Source organism: Hylaeus volcanicus, chromosome 5 (assembly GCF_026283585.1).
Source record: "Hylaeus volcanicus isolate JK05 chromosome 5, UHH_iyHylVolc1.0_haploid, whole genome shotgun sequence".
NCBI classification, from domain to species: domain Eukaryota; kingdom Metazoa; phylum Arthropoda; class Insecta; order Hymenoptera; family Colletidae; genus Hylaeus; species Hylaeus volcanicus.
The window spans coordinates 12,570,761-12,595,859 of NC_071980.1; the positions used below are offsets into that span (position 1 = coordinate 12,570,761).

At 38.4% G+C, this 25,099-nt stretch overlaps 1 protein-coding gene across 1 annotated transcript in view; it reads right to left on the minus strand.

Annotated features, from left to right (window-relative positions):
• LOC128877599 (uncharacterized) overlaps positions 1 to 25,099 on the minus strand; it is a 196,628-nt gene that overhangs the window by 158,812 nt on the left and 12,717 nt on the right. The gene's annotated exons all lie outside the window — the stretch shown is intronic.

Consider the following 25,099-nt stretch of genomic DNA (forward strand, 5'->3'; position numbering starts at 1 on the left):
TCTCTCTCTCTCTCTCTCTCTCTCTCTCTCTCTCTCTCTCTCTCTCCAATGTACATTTACAAAATTCCAAACGTAACTCCCCTACTGATCATTCACATCGACTCACCCTCTATAACTTAAAGAGAAGAAAAGAGGAGGGAAAGTCCATTAATGTAACAACGTCAGCGAGACGATTTACCCCATTGAATCGAATTACAATATCTAATTTCGAAGAGGTCCGTTTACCGTGGTTGTTCGACCATCGATAGAATATAATGCGACGTCGAACGTCACATCGACGACCATTAAGTGCAACGATCTGCCGATTTCCATTACATATCACTTAAAACCATTACTAGGTCGAGGCACAGGAAGAAAAACAGCCGGATAAAAATAGAGGATGAATCGGGAGTGATGCGGAGAACGCGAGAGGGGGAAATAGGAAAAAAGAAGAAAACTGACATTCGAGGAAGGGAGGGTGAAAGAATACCCAAGAGAGGATGCACCGCTCCGAACAAGAGGAATCATCGTCCAGAAAAAAGAGAAAAAAAAACGTGGAAAGATACATGTGGCTTGCGAGGAAAAAAATACTAACGAGCAACATTCCTGAAACATCCCTCGAGCATCCCTCCTCGATTCCCCCCTTCGCGAAACTTTGTTTGGGAAGGGATGATAATTTTTTTTGTTCGACGCTGGCGAGCCAAGTTTTAAGGATGGAACTCGTGAAGTTCCGGAGTTCGATGTTAACCTTTGTTGGTTGCATTGTGAGACAAGCACGACTCCTGTGTCGTAATTATTCTCTGAAGAGGTTCCGATGTAGGTCGAAACGTTCAAAGGATAAATGTTGCATTGTAGGAAGAAAAATCTCAGAGTTAAATTGAACTCGCTCTTAGGACCAGAAAGAATGACTGCGAGGGAAAGAGAGTTAATGGAAAAGGGATGATCACGTTCGTAAAGGCTGTTCTCGATACTTTTAATTCTGAATTAGTAATTAATGTGTACAGTCAATCCTATACATGTAGAAATACTTTCTTCAATACTTTGCAGAAATATTGAAGAAATATTACAGGTGATATTTTCACCTATTGATTCATTTCTTCCACTAATGGAGTACATCGTATCATTTCCCATGAAAAACTACACAGAATTCATTTATAAATCTTCCATGCACTCTTAATTATGAGAAGCCCTAAACCTTGCACTCCTGGAACTAAAATTACGACATCAAGAAATGAAACAAAAAATAAAATTCTTTCTCAAAGACTGGTAAATAAACAGAACACGTGAGCCAGAATGGAAGAAAAGTGTTCGCTCGAGTAGCGAAGAAAGCATCGCGCAGGAGAACGCAGGGAAACGGATAGCAGAAAGAGGGTGGACGGAGGATCGAGGGGGTGGCAGAGGTGGGTACCAACCGCGTCGGTCCAGGGATGATCCCGGCTGTGTCTATTTATACGGGCCAGGGAGCCGGCGCAGCTACCTGTTGGCTGACTGTGTACAGTAGGGCGCGCGTCACCCCTTATATACGTCGGCCACCCCCTATATACGTCCACCACCATTCGCGAACCAAGCTGGCCGGGTGGCTTCCAGCCACCGCGCAACAGGGGATGCCTCTAGCCTCTCGTGTACGCGTCCACACGTAGACGGGCCAAAGCGGATCGACGACGGATAAACGTGGAACTGGGTCAGCGGGTCCGTGGAACTGGGTCAACTAACCCAGGGATTCTCAACAGGGGCCAACCTGGCCCCCTCCATCAGGGATCAAAGATAAGGAAAAAAAGAAAGTGCCGACTCGACGGGAAAAGATGTTACAGGAATATATTATGGTGATAGTAAATTTACGAATGGGACTGTGGTGTTTTGGAACGCAGGTGAAAGAATTTGATCTTCGAGGAGGGGATGTTGTAATCTTTTGGAAGGGGGTTGAAAAGATGGATTTTTCTTTGATACTATGCTGGACAATCTTAAATTAATTTATTGAAATGAATGAGTATGTAAGATAACAGATGATAGGAGATGGTAGAGAGGAAGATTCAAGGGTGATATTGAGGGTTGAAATTATATATTTCCTGAATTGGTTTCAACTAGAAATTTTGATCTTCTTCAGAACAGTTTTAAATTAATTCAGTGAAATAAATGAGTATATAAGATGAAGGGAGATGGGAGATAGTATAACAAATAGATTCAAGTGTGATTTCGAGGGTTGAAATGATATATTTCCCGAATTCTTTTCAATTAGAAATTGTTATCTTTTTCAGAGCAATCTCAAATTAATTTAATGAAATGAATAAATGTATCATATGAACAAGATGCAGCAAAAATAAAGATTTAAGAGGGCTTGTGCAAGTCACTTTGAAACATGAATGAACATAAATCTTTACCAAATGGTGGTACAATTATTGAACACAAAACTAAACTATGCCAGTATATGTTATAATTTTTGTGGTGTTAAAAAGATACATATATTTCCTAAAACATTTTTTGCATGAAATAAACGAATACTGTATAATACGAATAATACGAATGAAACAAGAACTAATAAAAAAGAAAATTCAAACTGGAGAAGATGAATTTGAAGATTCAAACACGAGAAGATAAAAGATAAGAAAATGTAAGAGTTTACGATACAGTCGTGCCAATTAATAAACTCATAACTAGGTTCGATTTCTCCAGTTGCTCTTGTCTATTAAAATGCAAAGAAGCCCCCTATTATGTTTGATAATAATCCGCGGACCAAAAAGGGTTGAGAAACTCTGTCCCAACCGCCACCACCACCGATGACACACCGTTTCATCCAGACTGCGTTCTCATCGTGCGTCTGGGCGGCTGAAAAGTCGCGAGACCTGCGCGCGACCATAATCCGTTACTGCCCTCGAACTGACAAGCAACACCCACAATATGTCGCACCCTCCCTGCCCCCTACGGCCTCTCAGGTTTTTATAAAACTTTTCGAGTTTCTAAGGAAGACATAAATAAGGGATCCATTTTTTCCCAACGGCGATAACTCACGTTTAAGAAACGAAACTACCCTCTGAAGTTGCACCCCCTATAGTGCTACCTTGAAAGCCATTCAAAGTCTTTCTCAGGCAACTTCTATATGGATTTTTTTTTGATTGAAAATAATTGAGCCCGCGTGTACTCAGTTATTTTCAATAAAACAAGGAAAGTTTTTCCACCCTTATTTTCAGTATTCTTTGCGAAGACTTCATTCCAAATTCGTTTACGAGTTCTAAGAGTCTTTAAGTACACATTAATAATTAACCCTCGGACACCGGGCGCTCGCACGAACGATGGAGCCGGGTCACTATTCAGGGATCGAAATCTAAATCCTCACGCGCTACAAAAGAAGGCTGTTGTTTTGAAAATCAAATTTCTATATCCAAATATTATTACCATATTAATAATGCCTCGTAATCAATTGTTTTTGTTAATATTTTGTCTTGAAAATAACTTCTTTTGCAATAAAGTTCGAAACGTTTCTGTCGCTAAAAGTTAGAATAGTAGGGACGGCTGATTGCTACGGATCGAGTTACAATGGGACTTCGAAATTAACGTCGGAAAAATGACTTAGCACCGGTGCCGGAGGGTTAATAATAAGAAGAATCCAGTAAAAGTCTCGGTGCTCAGAAAATTTAAGAAGATTAAATTTTTATCTAAATGATTAACCCCTTCAATTTATAAATCGTAGTTGTTGGAAAATTAAAAATTTGCCAGAGTGTCCAATCCAACCATGGTAATAAATTTTGATCGCTTCATTTTACATCGAAAGTTGCACAGCGTATACAGTGACGCAATTAAATCGAAGCCCTTTGTCCCTTTGTTCCGTGACATCGCGGAAAATAATTACGTATAATATGTGATACTAATGTCAATTACACGCGTCGCATGATCGTTAAAACATTCAATATTAAAAAGCACGGTTCCATCGCGAACAGTTTATTAATCAGGCATACAGGGTGTATCGTAATTATGAATAAAATCTTAGATGAGGAAATAGAGGTAGGAAATTCGTTAATTAAATTTCTCGAAAGTTTTGTCGATCAATCACTTCAACATTCTAAATTAATTCATTTCTGATGACCTTTGACCATTTCTGATGAACTAGTCAAACATTATTCTACCAACTCACACTCACCGATATGTACTTCTTTGTGCTATTTTTAACTACAGGTAGTTCGATTATTTTCTGAATACCTCTCAACTATGCAAATATTATTTTGCTAATTAACTAACACTTCTTTCTTTACTTCACTCAGTGTATTTCATTGAACAGTTAAATCTGTTAATTCTTATACACTCTGTATGCCATTTTTAATTACACGTGGTTTAATTAATTTATGGAGATCGTTCAACACCTCCAAAAAAATTATTTTGTTGTCTCGCATTTATTAATAGCGCTTTCCTTGAGTCTGTATACTTCATTACCAGTTTAAAACTATTACTTCCGAAACACCCTCTATACATGCCCCTCGAAATGTCTCCTCGATCCTCGATCGAGTGGAAGACGTCGCCCTGGTCGTGTAATCGTGCACATTTAACCAGTCGACTGTCATCGTCGACGTCCTGTCCCCCACCCCCGCGTCTATTTTAAGATTAATTCTCCGTCGATGAGAATGAGCACGAAGGACGCGTCACGGCCTTCCACGGCTTTAATAAAACGCGCCAGTCACGTTTTTACTCCAACTGGGTCCCTGCACGGATCGGCGACGTTCCCCGAATGTCTGACCGGCGACCGAGCAACCGTGAATTTCAATAAAACAGACAAAATTCGATTCCGCGTTGCGCGTTTCATCGCACAGGTTGAATATTCATGAACGGCTATCGAATTTTGTCAAATAAACAACAAAGATTTGACAGCCGACCGAATGGAATTCATTTGTGGGGTCGTGAATTGACGCACGCCTGAGAGGCTGGCGCGTTTTGTTTCCCGTGCTTCCTGCCGTGTGTTTACTTTTTCTTTTTTTCTTTTTTGGTATAACCATTAAGCGAGAGTTTCGTACATTTTAATTCGTCACTCTACTTGTAGAATTCTTTGAGCCCAATGTTTTGGGGATACGTCCCTGCTGAAGAGTTCTCAGATGAAGTGGGTGCTCTTTTTTTTTTTAAGTGAAAAATTAGATTTTGTTTATTAATATTCTCGTTGCTCAAAGACTTAGAAATATTTCTATCAAATTTTTAAATGATCAAAGTTGTAATTCTTTATATCACATGTCTTTTTAGGTTGATTGAAAACGAACGTTTAAGATCGTATTATTTTAATTCGAGTGAAAAACAATAGATTCTTCGGTGTTTTTTCTCTCATTGCTTAAGACTTTTAACATATTTCCACCAAATTAAATTTTTTTAAAAATGTAAAAATTGCCAGATTCAATCGAGTTAATTATTTGGCCCATTCTGCTTGACGTATAATATTATACGTAACTTGTAAACAAATTGACCGAGACAGTTGCAAATTTAAGAGAATCTTGCATATATACGTATAAATAAATCCACTAAATTGAAAAACTTTATCTCGAGTATTTTGCCTGCAAAAAAATCATGAAGATTGTCTCGAAAATGGTCAAAAAAAAAAAAGACTATTTTCTTATAATTATACAACTAAGCCAGGGTGCTGTCGAGGGTGTTTCGCGCAAGATGGAATCCTCCAATGTCTTCTAGGGAAAGATACTCGCTCATCCAATCTTGGGAGACGTGTTTCTGTACTAGTTCCCGAATTCCAAGCGTTCCCGCCGAGGTCGAGTGCCACTCCAGCGAAGAATGTAATCGCCGAAACGCGAAGCTATGTCAGCTACGTTCGCGATCAGATTATTTCCCGAACTCCGCGGGTCACGTATCGCACACGGTAAAGAAAAGTCAGTGCCAGATTGAACCATCATCAGCGTCCTAATTTAGAATTGAGGCGCAATAATGAAGAATGTTAACGTACGATGGCTATGCGTCGACACGTGTAAATTATGTTTCAGTTTCTATGTCGATTGAACATCACAAATTTCAATATCTTGATCACGACAAATTAATAATGAAAATTTTATGAGATGGTGATAATGACAGAGAATTTTTTGAAGACGATTCTGGAAGTGAAGAGACGAACGTATTATTATATTCTGAAAAAAATTATACAATATTGAAGTGAGGAAGAGAATGTGCTAATAAGAGCCTAACTTCAAAGAGTTAAACTCGTTGTCCTATTAGCTTTCAACAGTGACGGACCTATAGAAGAATTACAAGTGAAGTAGTCGAGGGCGATTATAGTCCGACGTCGGAGTTACGAGAACCCTTGCAGTTCTACGCGCGAGTACTCTGTCAATTTACGTTACAGCGTTCACGTTTATTTTAGGTTCGATCCAATAACGCGGAATAAACGCGCGATAAAACTATTATAAACTAATTACAACTTGCACCTGGCAAACTACCGCAACAACATATCGTTCAGGATTATGCAGCAATTTCCATATCATCCAGTCCCATCAAAACTTGAAGAAGAATATGAAATGCAAAAGAAATGTTCGTTTTCCTGCGTTGAAAAATCTATTAACTAGTATCAGTGTTTGAAATTGAAAATAAATTTGTAATTACAATGGCGACGCCAATTTCGTCGAGTGGAAGTTTCAACTGGATTTCCAGCGATATTAAAGCGCGTAGAAAGTATCGTTCTAACCGCTTGGCATGATCGTTCCATTCTACTTGGCTCACTCTGCCAGAGATATTCCTCTGTCTGACTAAATTTGCCATATTCTACTCGGAATATTTTCATGTCTTATTCTGGTCGGCTGGAACAGTTTGTTCCATTCGAGTGGTCCGACTAGGATCGTCTCATTCTACTCGTCTCACACCACCTCGTCTACTTTCGTACCAGTATTTGAAATTGAAAATAAATTTGTAATTACAATCGTGACGCCAATTTCGTCGAGTGGAAGTTTCAAATGGAATTCCAGCGATATTAAAATCACCGAAGTCTTTGATTTCGACTTCTGAATACCATTAATGATCGGTCTAGAGATCAAAGTGAACTAGAGATCCTAAAGGAATTGGATGTAATAATTGGACGTTCCTGAACGGGAATTATCGGGGTCACCGAGTCGTATCAAAGGACCCTAGTTAATAAGTTACATTTAAACTAAATCACTCGCTCTACATTGCGACTCTGTACGCGTTAAATGAACCACGTTTAATTTCAATTAAACGGAACATTTTCTGCAGATTACATACAGTTCGCCTGGAATGTAGCCATTTGGTTAACCGTTTGGCCTACAACCACTAGTGAGATTCATCGTAAGGAATTTGGCCCATACACGATAAGCACGAGCCTGGCTCGTGGTACTTCATTCGGACTTCCTACCTTCCTGTGTACTATGACCCGAGCAATTGAGAGATAGTGTGTAAATCAAGAGGTTAACCCTTTCAGGTCTGGCGTCCACAGTTGAGAACAGAAAATTTAAAAATTACCGAAACTATCGTTCAAGGCGAATGTCCTATTAAGACTTTTTTTTTCCGAACTAAATTTAATCCAAGTTAACCCTACAAATTAAATTACATTAGCACGAGAAAAAAAAATAAATCAGGTCTGAAAGGCTTAATGGTAACTAGCATGTATACTCTTTCGCTTCCGATACTGTTTCCGGAACCGTGTACACCGCGAATAAATTCATGCTGTTCGATTTCAAGCCAAACAAGCCGCCATTCGAACAAAGCTAATTCCCTTTGCGCCCACGACGAAAGGTTGAGCCCGGGGCGACCAATAATCTTTGAAGCCAGAGGAAAGGGACAGGTTCGATTGCAGCCAGTCGATCGACGAGCAACTTCTGGCTGTTGTTATCGACTGCTAATGGTAGTTTGACTAAAGTACATTCGATCCGCTTTGCTGTCGTCCCACTCAAGTAATTTGAAACGTCAATTCCACCACTGATACTGGCTACAACGTCCGAGCAAACGCGCGGCAATCATCCGCAGATCTGGAACATGTTAATGAATCCAGTAATCGCGGTTTTCATGGCTTTTGTTCACCTGAGCTTGCCATACTCGTTCGTATTTCGCGGTGGTCCGGATAGAACTCGAGTGTCAGCAGAAATATGTGTCAGTTTCTAGCTGATTGCCGTCAATATCACGCCAGATGTGACCGTTTCGGGGTCTTTAGAATTCCGCATGGTTCCGAGGTTCGGCGGCCGGCCATGCCATAAATTCGGAAAAACCCACGAGCGCGTTGGGCCTTTCGTGAGTCACCAGGCGACCACCTACCCCTAGTTTCGAGGCCGTGGAGGAAGACACCGTGACGGGGGTGAGCGTGGGACGAAAGGCGCCTTGATTGGGTCTTGTTCCCAAGATCGGGGCCCAGTCGGCGCGCCCCTTAGGCGCTAAGGGGTGGAAACGAGAACGAGGAAAGGGCATTGCGAGGCGTCTTCGGTCGTCACTTCGCGAGACGAATTCAATCCTGAGCGGAACAGTCGTCCGATAAGGGAATTCTCATCCGGATGAGAATCACATGTTGTGAGTCTTCCGACATTTTGATTTTCATCCCTCGAATAATAAAGTTCGGTGTCTTAACGTAGATCGAGTGTATACATTTTCTTCAATACTCATTTTATCCTGAACACGCGGTCCTGTAAATCTGTTTCAGTTTGAATATCTACATCTGGACTTTTTGGGATGTAAGGATGAGGGAGGGGGCAATTGGCATAGTTTATTGGAGAAGGAAAAGATAAAGATAAGAAATAATTCATGTTAAGAAAAAATGAATTGTTAACCCTTTGCACTCGAGAGGTGACTTGAGAGGCGTGATTAGGTTTCACGCAGCAAATCTACAATACCTAATGTTTTTTTAGGTATAATTTCTTTGGAGCTCAAAGTGTCAATAAAATGATTGTCGGTGAGGTAAAGGTGACTTTATTCTCAAATCTAGATAGCTTAGAATTCCATGGCAATAAAATGCTAAGAAACATCTCGAGTTGCTGGCAGATACCAGAAAAAAAAAGCTTCGAGTGCAAAGGGTGAAATTTGAATCAATTCAAGATAATTTAATACTGTCAAATCGACCTATAGTCAAAGGTCACTCGGAACCTCCCAAAGGTTCTCCGTGAATTTCTTTTCCCAACAATGACTCTCATTGTCACTCCCTAATTTTTCTTCCCTTTTCTGCTCCACCCCCTTCTGTCTCTCCACGGACAGGGAAACGCGCGGTCTAATGGAGTTCCTCGCACAATAGACGCATTGTGCGAGCTCTGCCGGCTCCCCCGACCAGCGAGTCTCCCTTCTCTCTCGTCCTCTACCTACGGTCTCGCGATGCATCGCTTTCTCTACCTTGTTCGGTTGCTTGTTCCTTGACTATGCTTGGTTGAGGCCATCCACTAGTCGCAACGTAAGTACAATATCGATAGTCTCGCTATGGAATCGCGCGTGCGTTATCGAAATTGTATTTACGTGACAAGGCTGCAAAGGTGTAAAATGCAGCCTGTTGCGCAGTGACAGTGTTGAGCGAAATATAGGACCACCAGAATCGATTTTTCAGGCTGCGATGATTGGAAAAAGTCTTCTTCCATTTCGCCACACGAGCTTTCGTTTCAGGGACAGAAACAGTTGAAGTACTTGTATCGTTTACATAGGGTAAACAAATGTGTGACTTTGGCGGCTTGGAAAAATAGTAATTGTCGAGATACCAAAAATATTCTGATCGACGTTATGGACAGGAGTGTTTTTTATATATGTCCTCGACATATTTAATTAAACATATAAATAAATGATATATAAATAATTTTATATATCATCTCGATCCAAATAGAGTTTTTTAAATATACTTACTATATTTAAGAAACAGGTTGATGCAGAATCAGCCCGTGATACAAACTGTTGTGACATAGACAATTGCAAATTTCGTTTAACATGATTTGGTAGAAATGTTTCAAAAACCTCAAGCAACAAGAATAGTAACAAATGAATCTATTTTGTGACCCAGAAAAAAAGAGTACCCCTTAAAAATTATTGCAATGGTCGATTGTACACCTTTGTAGACATCGCGATAATAAACAATTAATTCGACTTCATCGTGTATTTCTGCCCCACCTCGTGGCCACTCCGGACGCAAATTTAATTTTCAATTCAATTTAAATTTAATCCCTCGACTTTCCGTATAATTCGTAGAATGAAAGCGTACGCGAACTCGCGCTCACAAAGGATCGCAATTTATTTGAAAAGGAGACGCAGTTTCCACGTTAAAAGAATTCCAAACATTTTAATTACTTCTCCCCGGATGCGTACGTTGCAGTGTTAGATTCGATTGAACGCGCTTGGTCGATGGTTCGCAACATTTTTTGCGAGTAAGGTTTAAAATGTTTAGTCGGTTCTATTCCAGGAAACTTATTGAAACACCAGTGGTACAAACTTCGATTGTAAACTTCGATTGATTCGTTCTGAGCGGCTCTCAGGGGTTATAGCTACATTTAACTACAGCTACGCTACTTTTGGAACATATATTAGTATTTGTTGGAAACATTTCCCATCGAAATTGCTACATCACAGTGGAATAGTAATAAAAGCGTGCGGTAAATATCGCTATATTGCTTTGGCATGATTGTCCCATTCTAGGTGGCTCACTCTGTCAGAGATACTCCCCTGTCTGACTAAATTTAGCACATTCTACTTGGAATATTCCAAACGTCTTATTCTGGTCGTCTGGTACACTTTTCACTCGACTTATCCGACACGTTTGTCTCATTCTATTTGTCTCACACCACCTCGTATATTCTTCGTGTCTAACTAGATCTGATATATTCTACTTGTAGTTCCACGTGTTCTGTCCTTTTGGCCTATCACTTTTCGTTCCATTTAACATGTCTGACAAGATTGTCCTATACTACTCATCTTACATCACCTCCTATACTTTCCATGTCTGATTATATCTGATATATTCTACTTGTGATTCCACGTGTCCTGTTCTTTTGGCCTAACACTTTTCGTTCCATTTAACTTTTCGGCCACGATCGTGCTATACTATTTGTCTGACACCACCTCGTATACTCTTCGTGTCTGGCTATATCTGACATATTCTACTTGTAGTTCTACGTGTTCTGTTCTATTAGCCTGACGCTTCCTGTCCCATATTCAACTTGTCTGATACGTCCGTCTCATTCTACTTGTCTCACACGATATTAGACCTCGTATGCTCTCTGTGTCTGACTACATCTAAAATATTCTACTTGTGATTCCACGTGTCCTGTTCATTTAGCCTAACACTTTTCGTTGCATTTATTTTGTCTGGCACGATCGTCCTATACTACTTGCCTTTCATCGGCCTCGTACACTTTCCATGTCTGACTACATCTGACATATTCTACTTGTGATTCCACCTGTTCTATTTAATTAGCCTTATAAATAAACAACAACAATAAACACTGTATATTTCAAATATTGGTTATGCGAATCCCAAAGTACTATCAGTATCATCATAATATTAATTTCTATTCTCTTTCCTGCGGTAGAGTCTATAGCTAAATGGAGGCTTTCAATACCTGCGTCGATGAATCAAATAACGAAGGGGGCTGGTTATTACCATCATCGCTCCCCTTGGTGGGGGTGGAAAAACACAGACCTCTGCTGTAACGAGCGTTTAGTTGTTTCCACGCTCGATTCTTTTCCTCGTTATATCGCCCCAAGACCAACGCTTAATTAAATTTCTACCTGGAACTCGGTTTAATTGAAGAAGTAAAACGTTGCTCCTAAAAGTTGTAATCTGGGTAGGATGATCACCCCTGACCTTGGCTTGTAGTTATCGCGTTCAGAGCAACCTCTGAGCAATCGAGCTTCGTCGGCGTGTTTCCGTTGTCGAATCTACCCTAAAGGGATCTTTGAACTTCCGATTAGTCGGACCGCGGCGCGCGTTATCAGTGGGCGAAATTTCCAGCTGGCCCTAATTACGGATCAGGTGTTTGCCGGTCTCGGCTTATCGCGCGCAACAACGACGCGTTTCGTCAAATGTATAATCACGTCCCGAGGGCTTCGCAGTTTCCAACCGTCCCGTTCTCTCGGCTACAGTATTTATTGATTAAACTCCTTGCGTCGAGCTTTGTTTTCTCAGGGAAATGGAAACTCCCTCTCCGGTCGACGAGAACCCCCTCCCTGGTTCTACACGAGTAATACTGGCACGCCGGAATGCAAAATTTTTGCTTACGTAAATTAAATGACGGAGATCGATATAATTCTTTTCTATAGGATCTTTGTTTTTTAAAAAGTTAAATATTAAATAGGTGTATTAATTTTATATTGAGTGACGATATAATAATGTAACACGAGAAAGTAATATTTTTCTGGTTAATATAAATTAGTAATAACAGAAACAATTCTTGTGTACGAGCTCTTTGTTTTTCAAACAACTGACCTGAAATTGCAGTTTCCTTCTTAAATAAGTATATTAATATTCTGCTGGGCGACAATATAATAATTAAACACGATAAGGTCATATTTCTGGTTAATATAAACTGGTTAGTAGTAACAGAAATAATTCTTGTGTACGAGCTCTTTGTTTTTGAACAAATTTACCTGAATTTACAACTGCCTTGTTACATAGGAAAAAGGTATATTAACTATGTTTTGTTTTCTTCTTTTTGAACAATATTAAAACTGTAATTAGATTATTCACCCCTCGTAATATGAAAGATTAAATCTCCGTCTTGTATTAATTGATCTCGACTGCGTGATCAGCGGTGATTGATCATTCAAACCCAACTGAGAAATCACGATAAGATTTCATTTGCAATTCTAATTCCGTGACTTGAAACGTCAACAATTCCTATGTTTGTTTCAATATTGGGTGAGTAACTGAGGGAAGCGAGTTTATTCTTAATTATCATGAAACGAGCTCGAGTTAACCAGTTCCTGATTTTCGTATCTTGCTCAGATCTACGTTTATAATTCGATAACTTGATAATCTTTAAATTGTATAAATAAATAATCTAAAAGATTAGATTTTATTATAGAAATAAATACATTTGAAAGCGATAGTTTCCGTCCAACTAAAACTAACTTGATTACTCGTTTAAACATGAAGTATCAATAACATCCTCATTTATCATTAAATATTTTAATAATTTCATGAAGAAATTAGATTGAATTAACTCGAGAGCCGTGATAAATATTGTGGATCACTGTAGCTAACCACAAATTTTTTAGCATTTATTCTCGTGTCAATTTAAACATCTAATATTATTAATATCCTCATAAATTATTAAATATTTCCAAAATTCCCTGGAGGAGTTATATTTGATTAATTCGACAGTCATGATAGAGTTTGTGGGCCACTGTAACTAACCACTAATTTTTTAGCATTTATTCCCGTGTCAATTTAAACATCTAATATTATTACTGTTCTCATAAATGATTAAATATTTCAATAATTTCCTGGAGAAGTTATATTTGATTAATTCGACAAGCATAATGGAAGTTATGGACAACTATCAAGCGCAATTGTCGCCAGTACTTTAAACTCCCGAGAACCCTGTCTCTATTTCTCTTTGTTCGACTGCCACCTGTTGAGAGAGAAAACTTGTCCACGAGGTTCTTCGACGCTCGAGCACCCGTTGGCTAAGGTGGCCTTGGGTGAATGTCACGGCAAAATAATCCACCATGGAACTTGCAGCAGGAAGTAGAAACTAAATCAGTTTACGAGACGGAGAAGATTTGATACGCTTGCACGGAAAATTTCTCGAGAGACAGATCACTCTGTTCCTCCTCGGTCTATGATAGCGGCATTAATTTTGACAAATTATACATTCAAACTTTGGATTTCGACCCATTCAAAACTTTAGGTTGATTGAAAAATGATAAATTGAGTAGATACATTATGTGAAAAATAATCAAAGAACATTCAAATTGAAAATTCGTTTCATGTTGTTTGAATAATGCATAAATCAGAAAGGAATATTAATTCAATTGTGATTTGGGTTAGGTCTGGGTTAGAATTTTGCAAAAATGGTAAACTGGGTAGATATACTATGTGAAAAAAAAAATGAAACAGACAAGAACATTTGTCTGAATGAAAATTTACTCCATATTGTTTGAATAATGCATAAATCAGAGAGGAATATTAATTCAATTGTGATTTGGGTTAGGTCTGTGTTAGAATTTTGCAGAAATTCTATTAGATTCTGTTAGAATTTTGCAGATAAATTAGATAGATATACTACGAGAAAAATAATGGAAAGATACTGAAACTTTCATTTGGAAAATTTATTCCAATCAAAAAATGAAACGTTCGTCTGCTTGAAAATTGGTTCGAATATCGTACGAATAAAGCCCGGATGTGCTAGAATCGTGGTTTCGTTGAGGTTTCAGCGACAATTGACGCGTAAACCGCATCGATACTGCCATAAACGTCAACAGGAACGCTATATTAATCCGTTATGTTCATAACACAGTGTATAACACACTGTCATAAAATTGACTTGGAATCAAAATTGCTCGCAAAATTCCGCGAGAAGATCTGTTCTCGACCATCGATATGGCATCGGAGTGACGCCTCCCTCCAGATTCGATACACCGATTAGGACGCGAATCCATTTCCATCGCGTTTTATCGAAAACCGATATTTCCGTCTCTTTACACGTCTGACGTGAATTCTTTTCCCGATGCAAAAGAAAGAGTTGCGTCGGGGGTGTTTCCTCGTGTCTCGAATCAAAGTGAAATTTTCGTTCGAGAAAAACGCTGAACTGAAAGTTTCTGTGACGATCGATACACCTAACGAGACGATACATGCAACGTTTCGTCTAGTTTTTATTGCCACAATAAGTAAGAATAAATAACAAAGCTACGATTGTTCAGGTGTAATGTGTAATATTCAGGTAGTTATGCAAATTCATATTTTTCCAGGTACAGGTGATGATTTAGAATTTACAGAAAATAATACTTCATATTCTTATTCGTTATTTCACGGTTGTTTTGTTAATTTTCTATGTATAGCATGATACCATAATAATCAAATTCATATTTTTATAGATAGACATGATGAATTGGAATTCACACAAAGTAACATTCAACGTTCTCATACATTATTATACAATCGTAACAGTAATATAACATTAATATCGCAACAATAAAATAACAAAGGAAAATATTAAACACAACTTCTTAGTACAATATTATATACATAATATATTGAAATTAGTGTTTCATTTATTCTTAAATTCGTGTATACCTTCACGCACTTTTCCATACTTCCATTTGCCATAAATTGTTAGAGAAATAAAGTAAATTTAAAATTTCGCGCCACTATTCTCTAAATGGCGTTTATGGGAAAGGGGCCCGATGCGACTTTTTTTAAGATTGAAAATCTTTTTTACTTTCAAACAGCCGAAACTCATGTCAAGAGAAATACGTAGGTAGTAACAGAATAAATATGTCCCGTTACACAGCTTGTCGTGAGATACTTTTCTATATTTTAATATCTATTAATTGGAACAATTACAACGTAATATCTCCGATATAATTAAACATTTGTGATACATACAGTATCACTCAGTGTTCGATTAAAAATTAATAACAATAACGGTTCGGAATAAGTATTCATTCGGGACATTAATCGTGAGAAATTTGTCAATATTTTAATATCTGCTGATTGCATCAACTAAATAATAATTTCTGACAATAGTTAAATTAATTATGAACAATACTTATTATTTAAACAATGATGGGGAATATGATTATGCTGTGGTATTAATGTTTCGTAAATTCTTTTGTGGATGGATCCAACGAGCCTTCGAATCGACATGTCACGACATGTCCCGCGGTTGTTGTTCGCCCTTCCCCTTCTCTAGTTCCAGAGGCACAAACAATCTACGACACACGACCGCGCCCAAGCAGATATGCAAGGAGCGAGAGCTCATTCGTCGTTGATCCTTCGTTCGATATGGATCTCGCGATCGCGCGTCTGCGTCTCGCGTCCCTCCTATTTGTAGTTTCCCTTAGTATCTTAGTTTGGTTTGGTTAGTTTTAAGGTTGCGTGTACGAGTGTCTCCTCTGCCAAATAATTATTAATCAACTTGTTTTGTTTGTTCGTAAGTCCATATTGGGCTCGTAACATCGTGCTCCACTTTGGTCACTATTGCTTCATGTGATAAGTGTAGTAACCAACCATGTGACTGGCCGAGATCAGTTACCGTTCTCTAGTGGGGCTGATTTGAGAGATGGTCAATCGACGCCTCCGAGGAATCTTGTACTCTCTGTACGCGTCAGGCGAAGTCCAGGCTCCCGGCACAGCGCAGTTCAAAAGAGCCGTAAGACGGTGCAAGTCGTGTCCTGGACTCCTGACGTTGTGCAGAGAGTAGAACTCCGTTTCGGACTCTACGACCGTCAGACATACCTGGTGTCGCCAGGGCAGGGCAACCCTACTTACGTCGTACACTGTCAGGTCGAGACCTGGGCCCTCGGCAGCAGGTATGCAGGGAGTAGAGTACTGGCGGAGACGTTGATCGTCTTTCTCTCGAATCAGACCCACCAGAGGAAACGGGACTGACTCTGTAAGTCCAGTTTCATGGCCGCGTCGTGTCGCGATTTAGCTTCACCCCTCTTAGTTCAAATAATTATTTGGCAGAGTCAGACTTGGACTTCGGAAATCAAAGGGACTTTGTTTTCTTTGATTTTCACGGTTTCGTACTTAGTATTAAACTCGTTGCTCTACGTACAGTATGCATGTACGTATGTATACTCTATGTAGAGGGAGATCGAAGGAAGTTTGATTCCTTCTATCTCCGGGTCTCCAGTCGCAGCAACCTCCACGTGGTGAGACCTGGTAATCGGTATTATTCGTGACGAACAATCCTTCATCGCGAATAATATCGAGAGCTAATGGCTGCGAACTTATAATATGATCTTTAGATATAAAATGTGCAAAGTGTAAAGTATTAGAGTGTAAAGTGTTAGAGTGTAAAGTGTAAAGTGTAAAGTGTAAAGTGTAAGTGTAAAGTGTAAAGTGTAAAGTGTAAAGTGCAAAAGTGTGACTAGATTTAGATTAGCAGGAATATAATTAGTTTTCAGAAAAATTCATTTGTTTAAATTATGTATTAACATTGATGTATTTTTATTGCAAAATGTTAGTCAATTTTCACAACAATTTCTATATTTAAACTACAGATCAAACTACGAAATACGTATTTTCTGAAATGCCGTTTTCTTGCATTACATAAAATTATCCTATTTGTAATGTACTTGCATTCTGCGCGAAATGGAATCATTAAACCCGTATAATCTAAGAACTGCAAAAATTGTACATCGTTTCAAATAAAACAAAGGTGTGTATTATAAGTGTTGATATTCAATTCTTTAGTAATATATTCCGAGACTGTTTGCACATTTTGAACTGTCGAAAATTCGGGATCGATATGCTTGTGTCGACATTTTTTCAGATGAAGATCGAGATCGTAGAAATCACGTCTCGTCCTTCTAACACAATCTAACATCTCCTTTACACTTCCTGACATTTCCTGACAGCTCCTAATACACACTAACAACTCCTACCACCATCTAACACCTTCAAACACTCTCTATCGTCTCCAAACACCCCCTAACACCTCCCACCCCACTCCCCTAATATCTCTAACAACTCCTAAGGGTTCCAGACAGTTCCCTTTATTTCTCTTCAATTTCAAGAATGTTTCCTATTAATTTCCTTCCATTCCCTGACACATATCTTCGCTGCTCAAGAGAGATCCGGATATAATAGGTAAGTCTCGAGACAGAATTAAAAATTATGATACCTCTCCGAATATCACGAGTTCCTAAAATAAACGATAAGTTTCGAGGCAGAAGAAAAATTATGATACTTTCTCCATCAACACGTTCTACTAATACAAGGGGTAAGTATCGATATTCAATTAGAAGTCATGCCAAATTTTTATTCTGGTACCAGGAGCACATGATGTGCGAAGAGGTGGCACGAGGAATACCAGGTACGTATCGAAATTCTGAGGAAATGTTACATATTGGTATCAGGAGCAAATGATGTGCGAAAATGTGGCACGTTAGCGCCTACGAGCAGGCAACCGGTACGACATATCTGTCAGTATAGGTGGTTGCCTAATTCAAGGGGCTAATTTTTTGCTAAATTTCGAAAATTCCGGCAGATTTAGCATTTTGGTATCTTGAGCACATGATGTGCGAAGAGGTGGCACGTTTGCGCCTAAGGACAGGCAACCGGTCCGACATTTCTGTCAGTACAGGTTGCCTAATTCAGGGGGCTAATTTTAGGGACATTTCGGAATTCTGGCCGATTTTGCATTTTGGTATCAGGAGCACATGATGTGCGAAGAGGTGGCATGTTTGCGCCTACGGACAGGCAACCGGTCCGACATTTCTGTCAGTACAGGTTGCCTAATTCAGGGGGTTAATTTTCGAGACATTTCGGAATTCTGGCCGATTTTGCATTTTAGTATCAGGAGCACATGATATGCGAAGAGGTGGCACGTTTGCGCTTACGGTCAAGCAACCGGTCCGACAGATCTGTCAGTACAGGTTGTCTAATTCAAGGGACTAATTTTCTGTACGTTTCGTTCATGTGTTTCTGTGCGAAGAGGTGGCACGAGAAATACATGGTACGTATCGAAATTCTGAGGAAATTTTACATTTTAGTATCAGGAGAACACGATACTCAAAGAAGTAGCATAACTTTTAATTAAATATCGATACTTACCTCTTGTATCAGGAGAACGTAATGAGCGAGTAGGTATCATAATTTTTATTTTCTGCTTGATACTTACCTCTTGTATCAGGAGAACGTAATGTGCGAGTAGGTATCATAATTTTTATTTTTTGGCTGAAACTTACCTTTTGTATGAGGAGATCATGATGAACGAGGAGGTGGCACTAATCGAATTTGGCTCGAATTTTACTTCTGATTTTATAAGAACATGATATTCGAAGAGCTGGAATAAGTTTTAATTCTAGCGCAAAACGTACCTTTTGTATCAGAGTCACATGAACAAAGAAGAAGTGTACCACTTCTTCGACAGCGAGCTGCGACGCTCGCTACAGGTATACGAGGGGTGATCGGTATTATTCGTGACGAACAATCCTTCGTCGTGAATAATATCGAGAGCTAATGGCTGCTAACTTGCAATAAGATCTTTAGATATAAAAAGTGTAAAGTGTAAAGTGCACAAGTGTAAAGTGTAAAGTGTAAAGTGAAATTAAATTTAGTTAGTTTAGTTAGTTAGATTTTCAATCTTTCCAACTCTTGCGTGTGCGCGAAATCTGTAAATTTTTTAGTTTCGAAATTTCCGGCACATATTCAGCATGCTCGCGCAGTGGAAGCGTGTTCATCTTAGTTTTATTTTATATTTTTATGAAAGTTCTTTGTTCCTTTTGTGATATCATTTATTTTCACTTATGTTATCGATATATTATATACTGTATGATTTAATAAATAAACATTAATAATATGTTTCTAAGATAAATAAACATCCACAGTCCAGTGATATTACGACCCAAAACACAACGTAACTCGATCCATCCCCTCTCCACATTGAGAATTTTTGCAATGATCGATCAACCCCCGAACGCCTGACCAGCGTCGGATTTATGGTCGTCACTTGATTCGACGCAATTCCAGGCGGAGCTTTTCGATCGCCAAACATCGCGAAAGAAAAACGGATGTTTCTCTTGCGGAGAACATCCCTTCAGAGGGGTTGAACGACGAATAAAGACAACACGGAGGAACCACGATTCCTTATTCCATGGCTGGCCTCTATCGTTTCGAAATTTTCCAACAAGGGACCCACCACAGCCGAACGATTCTCCAGCGGCCCTATCCGCCATCAATTTTGATTTCCCAAAGACGATAATCGCAAATAGACGCGATCGCCCTAATCTTCGACGTTACACGACTATTAGAGTGAACCAAAAGTTCGTGCGTGTTTTAGCTCTTTCAAATTTAATTATTAGCCACGTTAATTTAGTGATCGTTAAATTCCTTTCCGGTTTAGTAGAATCAAGGAAAATGTGATTCGAGTACTTTTACCTCCTACTGGAAGCAAGAGTTTAAAGCTACCGAATATAATATTTTCTTCCCTACTTCATTATAGTAATAACATTTATGGGAATTAATAAGTTATTACAGAATTTTATTTGGTAATGCCAATGTTACTATGTTGAATGTACGATGTTAAATTTTTAATTTAACAACTCAGCAAAGTTTAAAATGCTTCTACCAATTATATTAAACAAATTTTATGGTTCTAGGGGCAAGAAAGCAAGAGAATCGAAGAAATAAATAAAAGAATATAATTTTAAGTTTTGACCTCAGATTATAAATTTAAGATTTGTTGACAAAGGCTGTGTAGTAGGAATAAGAATAGCAATTGTTAAGTAATTGATAAGCGAGGAGAATTTAGGATAAGGTTAATGTAATTTTGTGTATCGTATGAATCCTTTCTATATCGAGATGATAATGAAATAAAGAAATTACTACTAAGCAACAAGAATATTAAAAAAAAAATTTTATTTTAATTTAATTTTAACTTAAACAAAAGATCACGCTCTTACATTTGCAAAAAGAACCCTCTATCGTCCTATTTATAAATTAACTAACTAACTTTCGATCCCTCCCATTTATCTCGAATTATTCCTGGAAATGGAAACGTGCTCCTGATGAATTTTTCGCAAAGTCTCTAGCTCTCTTGCGCCGCGTTTCGCGTCAATTACAGGTAATCGTCTTCTGTTAATTAATTCTTTGAACTGGGAACGGATCCCAAAAAGACTTTTCTCGCCCGGAGCGACAACGATTTTCCCCTAACTCGGCCAGCAAGTCGAATTTCCCTGATCTAAGTTGAAAATAAACGGATCTCGATGGCTTCCCACGTCAGATCACGTTCTCCTTTTGTTTTCAAAGTCTTTATCGCGGTAAGCCACGGAAATACGCGTGTTAAAACATTGAAACGTGCTCTCTAGAATAGTTTCATCGAAACGGGAGCAATTTTCTTCGACGTTAAGACGTTCTCGTCCTTAAAAATATCCTTCCTGGTCGCTCGTTCCATTTTCTTCGCTTTATTTCCTCTCGTATCGAAGGGTCCAGTACAAATAAATCGAATTAAATGAAACATCTCCAGCTATATACACGTTCCTTATAAAATTATTTCAGCGTGGCCAGACAAGACTTGCTTTCTAAAATATCGAAGTAATTATCGTCGTTAATCGCTCAATTGTGATTTCAGTGGGATCTCAGTCTTCGACAAATGAATCTAATTAAATTAAATTGCAAATTCAATAATTCACAGTCGTTCGTCGCGACATCGTTTTAGAATTAGAGCAAATTATTCTTTTGTTCTAAAACGACGAAATAATCGAAGTTAAATACTTGATTGAACGAGATTTTAACATTTATTAACGGTTTCATTAAATCTTGTGTAACAAACGAGGGATACAGATAGATAGATAATTTATTTCTTGTCATTTTTACATAAGGAAGAACTTTTGCTTACATCACATAATTTACAAATCATAAAAGGAAAAAGAAACATTTACCCTGTATTACATACCTCTGAAACACAAACAACTAAAGCTAACTTTAAATTTATAAATGCAGCAGTTTAGTACTCTTTCTATGCTCTGTTTTCCTAACACTCCTTCCGGCCCTCAGACTCTATCGACCCTTCTATTCTATTCACCCCTTACTTCTCATCCCCACCTTCCGCATCTTCCTTCTCTTTCCCAAGCGAGGGATATAATTACGCATCTTTGTATCTTTACCTCGAATTTAATCATTTTTAATCCACCGAGAAAATCACGGGAGTAGAATCGAACGGGACCACGAATCGCTTTAAAACTGGAGAATCACATAATCGATGGGAATCTGCGCTGCGTTGGTCGGTTTAATCTCTGCCAAGCAGAACCGTTTAATTGTCGTTGGAAATAGTGGCAAGCTCTGTTACGCCTCTGTGAAAATAATCGCCTTTGACATCGCGTCCTATTGGGAGCCGAATTGAAATATCAAAGAAAACGTTTCGAATTCTGTTTAAAAAAGTATATATATATAAAAGATTGGGTGACCATATGCAGTAAATTCATCGAAAAATATATCATTCATCAGCTAAAAATTAGCGAACGGCATGAAACAAGAACCTGCCACTGGGTTCAATTGTTCCAAAGTTCAATTTAATTTCCACCGACGAGAAGAAGCTTTTCCACCGGAGTTTCAAACTGTTAAATGCAACCTCGGCGATCCAGACATTTAGAGCGATGGGAAATTCATACGGAAATTAAAACGGACTCGTTGGAACCCAAAACATTTAATCGCGATTTAAACGAAAAGCTTGTTTACCAAAGAACGAAACAATGGATGCGTAATTATCCAGCGTTTTTCTTTAAAGACAGTACTTGTCCGGAGCCAAAATCTTGTCGATCTGCGGAAAAAACAACACTGGGTAATCGCTGAATTGATTATTCATATTTTCGGAGATATAGAAAAAAAATTGAAAGCTAAATGGAAGTTCTGTTTTCTGGACGATGTAACTTACGTATATCGTCGCTAATATTTTATACATTTTTAATTTGTGCACATTCTCGGGGATTTCTCTATATTTTCATTAACTAGATAGATATACAGGCTGTCCCCAAAATGTTGTAACACATTGAGAAGGGTAGTTCGGGAGGTGATTTGAAACAACTTTTTCCTTAGCGAAAATGTTGTCCGAGGCTTCGTTGAGGAGATATTAAGAGAAAACCCCGACCAATCAGAGCGCGCGTATACCGCTGGAGCGGCCGTGGTAGCGAAGGCTACGCGCTAGGCGGCAGCGTCAATGATCCTTCGATGCACGTCGAGTCACTTGTTCGCGTACAAGCGCGGCTGCCAGCGCGTAGCCTTCGCTACCGCGGCCGCTCGAACGGTCTACGCGCGCTCTGATTGGTCGGGGTTTTCTCTTAATATCTCCTTAACGAAGCCCCATCCGACATTTTTGCAAAGGAAATTGTTGTTCAGAAGCGTCTCAGCTACCCCCCCTTTCCGACTCCTCCCCGACTTTTGGGACACCCTGTATATCTGACATATACTACTTGTGATTCCATGTTTTCGGTTCTTTTGGTCTAACACTTTTCGTTGCATTTATTTGTCCTATACTACTTGTCTTACACCACATCGTATACTTTCCATGTCTGACTATGTCTGATATATTCTACTTGTGATTTCACGTGTTCTATTTAAATAGCCTTATAAATAAACGATAGGAATATACAGTGTATATTTCAAATATTGATTATGCGAATCCCAAAGTACTATCTTGTTGATCTGCGGCAAGAACAACACTGGGTAATCCATGGATTGACAATTCATATTTTCGGAGATATAGAAAAAGAATTGAAAATTAAACGAAAGTATGTTTCTTGTTTTCTGGACGATGTAACTTACATATATCGTTGCTAATATTTTATACATTTCTAATTTGTGTAGATTCTCGTACATTCCTCCACGTATTTTCATGTACTATGACTGTATAAACAACTGCAGTGTGCTAATTCTTTTGCAAGCTGTAATCTCGTTAATTTACAACAAAACTGAACGTGAAAATACACTCAAGACGTTGTAGAGCACATGTTGCAATATCTCCCTCGAAAGATTTTTGTCTCGAAAAAGAAAGAGTTAACGCTACTTTAAAGTGATAGACCGATACTAAAAAAAAAAATGTTGGATAATTATGCAACAACCCAATAATTTGTATATCGAACGGTTTAAAAGCGATACGTTTAGAATGGGTTCGACCATAAGTGACCTGAATCTAGAAAATATACTTGTTCCACGTAACGCGACCAGAATTAATGGCGCGACGCGAACCAAGCTGCTTTGGCGGACCATAATTGCCCCATAACGATAGCACGAGCGATTGGAATTAATTAGTATCTACATTGGTCCGCCGATTAATTGGCTGGGAATTGTTTCGACCGTAAGATGCACAGAAGGGAGTGCATTGGAGGTATTAAGCGTGGAAGAAAGTTCTTTCCTCCATTTTAATTGGGATCATTTCAGTTTGTAGGATTTAAATGTTACAGTTTTAAAGTGTTAGTATTGGTCCCTCCGGAATTGCATTTGTCGTCACCGACTGATTACTATTATCCTGAAAATTAATACCAAGTGATCTACACTTCTTCAGGGAATTGTTTAAATGTTTAATGACAGATGGGGATGTTAATGATGCTTGATGTTTAATCCATTAATCAAATTTTACTTTTCCAGGAAATTATTTAAATGTTTAATGATAATTAGGAATGTTAACCTTCGATGGGCCGAATTTTTATTTCCTGCAAACAATTTGCAAGGCATTTATTTTAATTTTTCAAGTTAATGGTATTGCCATTGGCTATCAGAGACATTATATAATTAATATGTATACGTCATTTGTTGGAAAGACTAAAATTATTTGGTGAATTTAATGATGTTTAAATAGCATCGACAGTACTATAAAATTAAACAAATTAGTACTGAAATAATTTCGATAATCTTCCCATGCTTCAATATAATAATCAAAAAGCCATGCAAAATCTTCCCCCACCCCTAATATTAATGTTTCCTTCCTCCTGGATCGTTAATTTGTCTTTGAGCTCAACAAATCGGGTTCTTCCAGTCGTGAGAATTTTTTCCGACATGAATAATTGATTTCGTTGTACCAACCATGTAAGACAGGCTAAACATCCCGAAACATCGGCGGAAGGATAATGATTATGTTAGACGCTAGCTACATCTTCAGAAACGCGATCCATGTGGTTTGCGTCCGTACAATCATCGCAGCGTCAAGTTTCGTGTTAATAATCGCATTTGCATAAACCGCTTCGATATACAGGGCATCCCGTTTCAAACTTTGAAGGCATGTATCATGTATGAGACCTGTATCAAACTTGTACCAAACAGGTTTCTCAGAATAACGTTTCGACTCGCCATTTTCGGTTGTTTGAAGTCCATCATTTTATTAATACATATCAAAGACAACGTTAGGTAATCACTAGAAGATATTATATATATATAATTTAATATATAATATAATTTATAATTAATATAATATAATATAATTTAATATATATTAAATTATATATGTAATTATAATTATTATTATACTAAATCTGTATATATATTTATTTATCGCACCTCTCAAAAAATATATTTTTTGGG